At 50.9% G+C, this 10253-nt stretch overlaps 1 protein-coding gene across 5 annotated transcripts in view; it reads left to right on the top strand.

Annotated features, from left to right (window-relative positions):
- The first annotated feature begins 716 nt into the window (after positions 1–716).
- Positions 717–10253, top strand: part of SLC25A22 (solute carrier family 25 member 22) — an 86796-nt gene continuing 77259 nt past the window's right edge. For 2 of the 5 annotated variants that reach the window (XM_074954773.1, XM_074954774.1), the window contains exon 1: positions 4991–5147. The gene's annotated coding sequence lies outside the window, so the exon portion shown is untranslated. Of the gene's footprint in view, positions 736–4990; positions 5148–5419; positions 5509–5614; positions 5773–5861; positions 5904–10253 lie in introns of those variants that run through there. The other 3 variants (XM_074954775.1, XM_074954777.1, XM_074954780.1) reach the window with 3 other exon arrangements.

Raw genomic sequence — 10253 nt, 5'->3', positions numbered from 1 at the left:
GGGAGCCTTTGAGCAATGTGTGACACAGGCACATTGGTTCAGTAGGCAAGAAGTTTTTCAGTGATCAACCAGAGGTTCTGAATTTTGCCATAAGGATGGTTTCATTATTCTAGAGCTGTTTACAGGTTTCTTTCTCCTCATATTTGTTCTGTTATTTTACTAGGGATTGAAATTAGATTTATTGGATAGTAGTTGACATTTGTAACACTGATCTGGGGGTCTGGCAAAAGCATGACTAAATTTTCAGGGCAGGTATTAAGAGGTGGGTGGGCTAAATGGAGCCAAGTCTGAGCTGCAGAAGGTACTCCTAAAGCAAGGGAAGGCAAACTACGGCCCGCGGGCCGGATCCAGCCCATGGGACTACCAGCCCTGTGGCGCAGCATGGCCAAAGCAGGCTCCCTGCCTGCCCTGGCCCCGTGCCACTCCCAGAAGCAGCCAGCACCATGTCCCTGCAGCCCCTGGGGAGGGGAGCAGAAGGCTCCGTGTGCTGCCCTCGCGTGTAGGCACTGCCCCCCACAGCTCCCATTGGCCGGGAATGGGGAACTGTGGCCAATGGGAGCTTTGGGGGTGGTGCCTACATGTGAGGGCAGCACATGGCAGAGCCACCTACCCCACCCCACCCCCAGAAGTCACTGCGGACATGCTGGCCACTTCTGGGAGCAGCACGGGGCCACAGCAGGCAGACAGCCTGCCTTAGCCCCACTACATGCTGCTGCCACCCTGGAGCCGCTCAAGGTAAGTGGAGCTGGGCCACAGCCTGTACCCCAAACACCAGCCCCCTGCCCTGAGCCCCTGCCACACCCTGCACCCCCAACTGCCTGCCCTGCACTGCTCCTGCACCCCAACCCCTTGCCCTGAGCCCCTTCCTGCACACCACGCCCCCTCCCACACTCCTGCCCCAGCCCAACATTCATGGCCCCACATACAATTTCCCCACCCAGATGTGGCCCTCGGGCCAAAAAGATTGCCCACCCCTGTCCTAAAGAGTCTAGGTTAAATATGAAGTGTCCTTGGAAAACAATGAGATCTGAAATAGAGACAGACCGTGAGTGCTGGGTCTCCAGGCTAGACTTCTCCTACTTACTGCCACACTAAAACCTCCATACCTACTAGGGTATGAGGTTTTAGTGTGGCAGCCATGTTAGTCTGGTTCTAACCCATGAAAACTTAAACTGTGAGAACATGCTCTGTACCATCAAGTAGGAGATCAGTGCTTCAGTTCACAGTTGTAGGCCCTGATTCTGAACTGCATTTCTCAGGAGGCACAGCCCAGGCTGGCGGTGCATGTGGCAGTGAAGGAGAAGACAGCTCTGTGCTATGTTTGCATCTTTGTAATTCTGGGGCTACCAGGGCCAAATCAGCCCCAGGAGCTGCTCTAATGCATGCCTGGGCTGCAACGGCCCCAAAGGGTCATCCAGCAGCCCAGAACAGCTGGAGGTCAGAGCAGTCTGGCTATATCCCAGCACACCTTAATACCAAGAATACAAGGCGGGGAGAAGCAAAGGGCTGTTATATCAGCCCTGTGATACCCAGAGAAATTCCATGAGGGGGAGATCCAGATCCTTTATACTGCAGCATAAGGCTAAATTCACCCCAGGTTTGCCCATGGGGAAAGGAGGAAGACTCCCTTGATGCCCTCTTCCCTATTGACATGGTGACTAAGTCCCATCAGTCAGGATAGGATTTATTGCTTTTTACTCAGAATAAACTGGTGCTGTTCAGGAACCTGCCACTAAACTTTTTCTAGTCTCTATACCTGAACAGTTCACAGAACTAGACTTCCCGCCTCAAACCAACAGTACCAGATTGACCGGGACACTGTGCCTAGCCAGGGTGAAGCTTCCAGGAGCTGGGGGAAAGCTTTTGCAGTAAAGGATGCCAACCTCTGGAACTCCCTACTGCAGGATATCAGGTTGACTTCGTGTCTTGCCACTTTTAGGGCTGGATCCCAATCCAATTCAAGACCTGCATGGCATTTGGATTGGGCCCTGAGTTGCAAAAAGCATCTCTTGGCAAAGCTTTCCCTCAATAGAGTCAACGGCACATTGGCTGGTGAGTTTTTCTTCTCCCTTAGAGATCTGCCTCTGAAAAAGGCCTGTGAAATAAGACCTCAGTGAAGGACCTGCAGAGAAGATGGCCATGGCATTATTAGTTATTAATAATGTGTGACCAGAGCCCCATGATGCCAGGTGTTTCTCATGATGTGTATGTGTGACAGTCCTGGACCCAAAGAGCTCACCATCTAAACAGAAAGGAGAGATGGAGGCCATTTTACAGACAGGAAACAGAGAGACTAAAAGCCAGATTCCTGAAAGCATTTAGACACCTAACTCCTATTGATTTCTATAGTATTAGGCACCAAATACCTTTGAGGACGTGCCTGAGGTCACACCAGAAGTCAGCAGCAAAGTCAGAAATTGGACCTGTCACCTGGGTCCCATTCTTCCCTTCAGGCTGGCCCAGCTCCTGCTTGGATGATGCTAAGAAATCATGCTGATTGGTACAAGAGACATTGGTTGATTAAATTAGACAATGTATCCAGGAAATCTGGGTCTGTACAAGAGACCACACTGAAAGCAATGAGTAGATTTGCAGCAGATCAGTTCATTTCATCCTTCAGCCCCTCTCTGCAATAATATTCTCAGTGTTTTACCTGAAAACAACGGATCTCTGACCAGCTGCTGGGAAAGTGTTTATTAACTGGAGTCAGGAGCTACTCCCAACGTGGGTTCAGCTAAAACACCTGTTTTGAGTAAGATGCCTGTACATAGGCAGCCTTGGCTGCGGAGTAGCTCATCCCACAGGCGCTGCTGATGAGAGAAAGGCAGAGTTTAGCGGATTTGTGAGTCACTCGCGCCCAGCCTATGCTAATCTGGGCGCCACCCACTTTTGCAGCCAGAAAGGCTGCTTTCTGGCCGGAGTGCGCGAACGTGACTCATCCAGGGAGAATGCAGCGGCAGGTATCCAGCCTTTCGGATGCTGCCCAAACGGCTGCAAGGGTATGACTCAACCCCGCGTTGGTGGGGAGTCTGAATCCGGCCAAAGCTTGACACGTGCTCCCGTGTAACTTAAATCCGGATCGCTCCGTGGGCGAACCCACCCCCCGCGCTGTTGTCAGTAAGAAAGCACAGAATGAGTGAGCAGGAAGAGCCGCTTCAAACGAGAGAGAGCCCAGCCCGCCTTCCTGCCCCAGGGTGCCTCTGTCACCTCCCTGGGCGGCTTCTGCTGAACAAAAAAGGAAGGCCCGCTTCGCTGCCGGGGGTTTGCTCGGTGTGGGTGTGCACGCACGGGTTTGATCTCGGCGCTGTGTCTGCAAGAGGACCGTGCCCTGTGGCTGCTGAGAGGCTAGTTACTGTTTCTCGTCACTGCCCCGAAGATGCAGCCTGGCCGCGCTCTGCTGCAATGGCCCGGAGACCCCCTAGTGTCCCGATTGTGGGGGTGGATCCCTCTGACCCCATTCTCTCCGGCGCTGTACAGGGGCAGGGCTTGGGTGGGAGAACCGTGGAAGAGCCTTGACAGTGAGGAGCGGCTCGGGACTCGGTGTTGCAACAGCAGGATAGGTCTTCCTGTCTCATACTCGCCTGATGTTTTGTTGGGACATGGTGGTTTTGTGTCCTGATGGGTTATTAGAGCCCTGCCTCAGGGCAGGGGGCGGGACTTGACTTCTCTAGGTCCTTTCCAGCCCTCCGCTTTTATGATTCCCTCCCAGGAGCATACAGTGAACTCCGAGAGGGGCAGGTAATGTCCTGAAATTGTAGGCAGTGATCCTCCAAGGGGCAATTCTGTGTCACGGGGCACATGCAGAATTCATGTCCACTGCAGGGTTTTTTTGTTTCCCCGCAGAACGATAGATTCTGAGGGGAAGCAAAGCGAAGCTGTGAGAGTCGCGCACCATCTCCAGCAGTGGTCCCAAGCAGGCGTGTCTGTTAAGATATTAGGAGCAGCTGGGAGTGACTTAAATCGCCACTTGGGGGGCCGGGGCTGGGCACGTGACCGAGACTCTGTCCCTCTTGCTCGCTAGAGCCCTACGTCTGGCACTGAGGGGAAGGGTGTTTCTAGGGCAGACCCGGCCCTTGTGCTGTGTCAGGGTTGGGTGTAGCCTTACTGCCGAGTCTGTACGCTGGTGGGGGGAGGTCTGCAGGGTGACCCCCCCCATTTCCATGGAGCGAGTGGCCTATGCTCCCCACTGTGTGCCCTTACCCCTGTTGCTGTGCCCGCCCTGCAGGGGCTGTGTTTATCCACATGGACAGTTAGTGCAAGTACTAAGTGCCTGCAAGTGGAGCTGAGCGATATTTTTGGGAAAAAATGCAGCTTTGGTGATCCCGCAAATGCTTTGCAAATTTGTGTCGAGAGTGCCACATTGTTTCACGTGGCCTTTTTTTTTTTTTTAAGCAAAATGGTTTGTTGTTGTTGCTGTCGTCGAAATGACGTTTTGTTTTGAAATCTAATTTCTATTTTAAAATAAATCAAAAACATCGAAAACGGCCAAAATGGAAACACAATGTTTCGTTGGGCCGGACACACACCTTTCCTCTCCTGTCTTTTTACAATGGCCAGCGAACCGAAAAATCCACGATTGACCCGGCCCCAGTGATGGGTGCTCTGCCCCTCTGAAATTGGGACTCCATCGCTTGATCGCAGTCTGCTGCGCCATGTAGGAGCCTTGTTTGTTTGTTACTCAATACCCTGCCTTTTGCAATGAACACTTCTGTCAAAGGGATGGCAGGAAAGGAGGTTGGTTTTCCCCTTTTCCCCGAAAGGCAGCTCTTGCTTAGCAAGAACCCTGGGCCTGGGAGCGAGGGGGCTGTAACCACATCCCTGCGCCTGCGGGTGGCGTTAGCAGTCCCGTGCTAATGCAATGCACCCGTGGGGGCGGCGGGGGGGCGTGTGTGTCTGTGTTAGTCATGGAGACTTTCTACTGACGTGGACGCTTGCACGTGAAACCTCCTGCGGGGGCCTGGGAGGGAGGGAGGTTGTAGCTTTGCAAAGCGGCCAAAGGGGGCAGAGGCGAGCTGCCGTGTGGGGCTGGGAAAGGAATCGTGCAGACCTCCTGCTTTGCGCCAGTTAAAGGGAAAGCCAGAGAGAGGGAGGCTGCGGCTGCTTCCCCATCCCAGGCAGAGGCGGAGCAGCGGCTCGCGGGGAGCCCGGTAAGTGCCCCTGGGCGCCCCTCCCGCCTCCCCAGGGATGCCGCTTGGGGTCGGGGTGGGGGAGGCTCTTGCCCGTCCCCTTTCCAGCCTCCCCTTCGCCAGCCCTGGGACCCGGCGTCTGCCTCCCCCTGGGAGGCGGGGATCGCCGCGCTCCGCGCTGGGCAAATGCACTAGGGTTGGCGAGTGCCCCGGCGCTGTGCATTGGCCTGCAGCCGGGCAGGGATGAGGCTGCCTGTGTGTGTGTGTGTTTCCTTTCTCCCTCTGTAATGCAGAGAGAAACCGTGGGCTGACATGCTGTTGGCTGCAATGCACTCCTCTGCTACTACGAGGTGGGGGCATAATCACTCCAGATGCACTCGAGGTACCCTCCCTTTTTGTATCCCCCCCCCCAATTTGTTGCATCATGCCCCCTTTTTGTAAACGTTTCTTGCTTTACCTTGCACTGCATCTCTACCTGTCTGCTCCAGGGCAGCAGCGTTTCCAGTGAGGAGGCGGCGTCCCTGGGACACCCCTCGGTCCGTGTGGCTCAGCCGTGCCGTGCTGGAAAGTTGGGCAAATTCATAGTGCTGTTTCTTTCCCAAAGCTGCTTCCCCTCCCCCCACCCGCAAGAGATAAGAGGAAACCAGTGAGTTGAGCGTTGCATATTCCAAGACCTGATTTGTTGCTTTGTTCCTGTTTAGCGATGTAGTTTTGAAGTTTTGCACTCCCTTACAGGGTGTCTGGAAGGGACCCAGTGGTTATGGCAGGGACTGTGAGGTAAGACTCTGGGTTTCTGTTCCTGGATGTGACACTGACTTGCTTTGTGACCTTGGGTGAGTCCCCTCCACTGCCCTGGGCCTCAGGTCAGTGAGCTGGGAATGATTAATTTGTGGTCTGATCTATCTCAGCTGTGTGGTGATGAAGCTTAATTAATGTTTGTAAGTCTCTCTCTGGACTGATGGAAAAATGCATTAAGTGCAGAAGGTGGATGTTCATGTAAAGCTGTGCCTCTGCAATGCTTCCTGCCCATCTGTCTCAGCAGGCTTTCTTCTTCTCTGTGAGAAACCTTGACCTGAGCCAGTCCAGATGGGGCTGCAAGGAGTCTTAGGAGCCTTTTAATTGTGGAGACCACTGTCCTAGCATCAGCGTATGATTCTCTGCTGCCCTTGCTCTCAAGTATGGTACTTTCTCATGCTGCTTCACTCTTACAGCCCCATAAACTGGGAATCTGTCCCTCTGCTTTCAAACTGAGGTCTCACGCCAGCCTGACTCTATGGACTGCCAGCATGTTCACTCCTGCCAGTTTGCATACAGTCTCTGGGGAACATAGAGCAAAAAGCAGGCCTTGTGGATGACACACAGGTCCCTGGACACCCTTAGTATGACTTCAGCCGTGAACTGAAATCAACTGTAACAAAATTAGTTGATGAACTGTGGGCCTGATTCTCCGCTCCTTCATGCTGATGTCACCCGATTGACTTTAATGGAGTTACTCCTCCTGTACTCCAGTGTAAGTGAGCAGAGACTCAGGACGTACGTCCACATTTTTCTCTGGTGAGCCCTGTAGCTGTAAAAATGTTTTGTATTTCTCTAGAGCTCTTCGTCAGAGGATCTCAAAGCACTTCACAAGCTTAAGTTAATTAAGCCTGACCAACAGCCCTTTGAGAGAGGTCAGTTTTATTATACCCTGTTTACAGATAGCCCATCTGTGTTTCTGCTTTCCTGTGTAACTTACTCAAGGTTGTATTGGAAGTCAATGACGCAGCTAGGAAAAGAATCCACGTGTGCTTGCGTCCGTTGCTGTACTCCAACTCCTGCAAAGTGCTGACTTCTACTACATTAAGACTGTGGCTGTGTGTGTGTAGTTATATAAACTGAACTTTCCAAAGCACCCAGCCTTTCTCAATCAAGGTTTCTAACCTTTTTAATTCATACGCCCTGACAGCCTGCTGGAGTCTAGCAGACCTCAGGGTAGAGTGCAAGGTGCATTTACTTGGTTTATCTTTTTTTATTTGTTTAAATTCCCCAATGGTTAGAAACCCTGGTCTGGGACTCAGGACACTTGGGTTCTGTTCTCTGCTACTGACCTGCTGTGTGTCCTCGGGAGAGTTGCTTCACTCTCTGTTTCTCCTCCTGTCCATTCTCTGCCTTGCCCATTTAGCTTGTAAGATATTTGGGGCAGGGGCTGTTTCCTACTACAGTGCGTGTGTTTGTGCAGCCCCTTGCACAAAGGTGCATCAGTCTCTGAGCCACTACTGCATCAATCTAGCCGTGACTGTAATACACACAGCAGCATGGCGGTTGCTGCTATTTCAGGCTGCAGCTGCAATGATTCTGATCAATGTTGCTCTCTGTGGATCGCTTTATTTAAAGCTGTCTGCAAGTAGGCACTCAATGGGTCATCAAAATAAAGCAGTAAATAACAGATACCTCAGAATCTTATATGAGAGGATTCTGACATTAGGTGCTTTCTCTCGGCTTGCTGCTCACTGAGCTTGCTCAGCTGGGTATCCTTGAAAGCAAGGCCATAGCAGACTCCTAACAAAAAGAGTTATTCTAACCTATGCCCCAGAAAGTAAGTACAAGTCTTTAATCGGGATTTACCTTCCTTGACAGTTGCCCCGCACTGAGGTTCTTACCTTCAGGATTTCAGCTGTGCATTATTTTATTTGCATTAAAATCCAACCCAGTAAGTCATGGTATCTCTTATCACCATATGTGTGGGCCAGTTTGTTTTACAGTGAGACTTGGAGTAAGGCTGCTTATGTGGAGAATCACAAGGGTTGCATTATTTGCAGGGGGAGGTAAAATATGGATCAAATCCAGACTTTAGAAGAACTACAGTATGGGAGCATTTTCCAGTAACATCAGTGGTCAATTTTTAGATCTAGCAACCTTGTTAATATCCTATCAAGACACCAGAGACCTAGTCAGATTTGCTGTCACCATCGCGTGAGGGACATGTACAGTGTTCAGTTAACCAATCAGTATAAATGACTGATAATGTGTCAGGTCCATTCGCTTCCCTTACTGCCCTTCCCATTCATCTGGGTATTGGCAATGGGTAACATTTGCATGATTTCCTAGTCAGCACAAAGGCCTGGAAGCTTGTGAGCATGGAAATAGGTCCCAGGTCTTGTGTTTTGTCTGATCCCATGTTCTAGATTTCTATCTATGCAATGATACCTTGGCATGTGTCCTAGCTAGAGAGGGGCTTGAGGTAAATGTTTGGATTTTATACGTCCTCAAAGTTTGGGAGCTGTTTGGGTCTGGGGCTTTGGTTCAGGCCCATCTCTAAGTAGAACGACAGGTTTCAGAGTAGCAGCCATGTTAGTCTGTATTTGCAAAAAGAAAAGGAGGACTTGTGGCACCTTAGAGACTAACCAATTTATTTGAGCATAAGCTTTCGTAAATTCGTTAGTCTCTAAGGTGCCACAAGTACTCCTTTTCTTTCTAAGGAGAACTTCACTGATCTCTAGTGCACTAGGGTACAAGCCTCATATTTCACATGCATGTACAATAACTCTTGCATAACATCTGTCATGCTGAGTATTGTGAAATACTTCAGAGGGAGGCCAAGCAGAGGGGGAGGCTTCTGGAGGTGGGGCAGCAGAAGAGAAAGCAGAGAGGGGAAACATTGTGCGGAGCCGGAGTGGAGTGCAAGATGAGAGCTGACACCTAAAAATAAGTGATGCAGGGTGTCAACACTTACTCCCAGGGGTAGTACTTAGGATGGGGCACAGTGCTTACTACATGGAGTAGTCTTGCTGGAGTGTTTCAGAGTAGCAGCCGTGTTAGTCTGTATCCGCAAAAAGAAAAGGAGTACTTGTGGCACCTGAGAAACTAACACATTTATTTGAGCATAAGCTTTCGTGAGCTACAGCTCACTTCAGTGGATGCATGTAGTGGAAAATACAGTGGGGAGATTTTATATACACAGAGAACATGAAACAATGGGTGTTACCATACACACTGTAACGAGAGTGATCAGGTAAGGTGAGCTATTACCAGAAGGAGAGTAATTTTTGTTGGAGTGTGTGTTCTGGCTGCACAAAGAATTTAAAATAGATAATTATTAAAATCTCAGGAGTATCAAGTGATCATCTCTTCACTGCAACCAAATACCCCCAAGGAACTGGAGAGGTCCCACAGAGAGGGAGTGACCAATCGATCACCCACCCTTGGGAGGGTGCATCCAGGTGTTACACAGGGATGTTATGTATTCCCCCCTCATCCTTGCCCAGCCACAGGGCATGACACTGTGCAAGCCTGAGAATCTGGCTCTTCAGCTCAAGCTGTAAAGCCCAAGGCCTGAGTCTTTGGAACTCCCCGATTCAATACCTGTGTTGTCCCAGATGGTGGCCATCTTGCAGACTCGGATGAATCTTCACTAAGCTGAGAGCCCAACCCAGACTTCATTCCCTAGGGCTAGCTGAAGACACACAATCTCTCTCTCTTCTGGGGTAATTACCAAGTGGGTGACAGCTGTGGAAAAGTGGCACACTTTGGTTAGGCAGCTGTGATGAGAGGGGGAGGTGGCTCCAACTGTCTTGGCAAAGGGAAGATCTGGCCGTATCCACTGTGCTCACCTGAGCAACCTGGTGGTGAGGATTTCTGAGGAACCCTGCCAGGCTGGCTCTCACTTTAGCTAAACAGTGCTTCCTTTTCTGGGCCCTCTGGCTCAAGTGGGCATCACTCACTGGGTCATCTTGGGAACGACCAGACTCAAGAGGCTCCACTTCAGCACCTCTCCACCCTGTCTGCTTCAGACAGCTCCCCAAACCACATTACCCAACTGCTATTATCTGGGCATCACTCCATTCATCTCTCTTTAGAGCGCCTCAGGCATGGCAGAGGGAAAGAATGTTAACCATGATTGTTCCTCACCTCACCCCCCCCCCCCCTTTCTGTCACAAACTTTTAGTGCATTCCCTTGCTTTCCACTCTTATACTGGCTCCATGGGAAGGGAATACAGTGGTTCCTGCAGAAATTCCTTCAGCTCGGTATCTGGAGCAGGGACTATGATTTATAAGCTGCAAGACCTGCCAAGGTGTAGTAATAGGGTTAAATATAACTAGACCTATGGCCTCCTTTTCAGTTGACACTGAATTTTGGGGCCATGCAGG

This window comes from Natator depressus, chromosome 6, assembly GCF_965152275.1.
Source record: "Natator depressus isolate rNatDep1 chromosome 6, rNatDep2.hap1, whole genome shotgun sequence".
NCBI classification, from domain to species: Eukaryota; Metazoa; Chordata; order Testudines; family Cheloniidae; genus Natator; species Natator depressus.
Note: the sequence above shows the minus strand (reverse complement) of the source record. Positions and strands in the feature narration are given on the sequence as shown.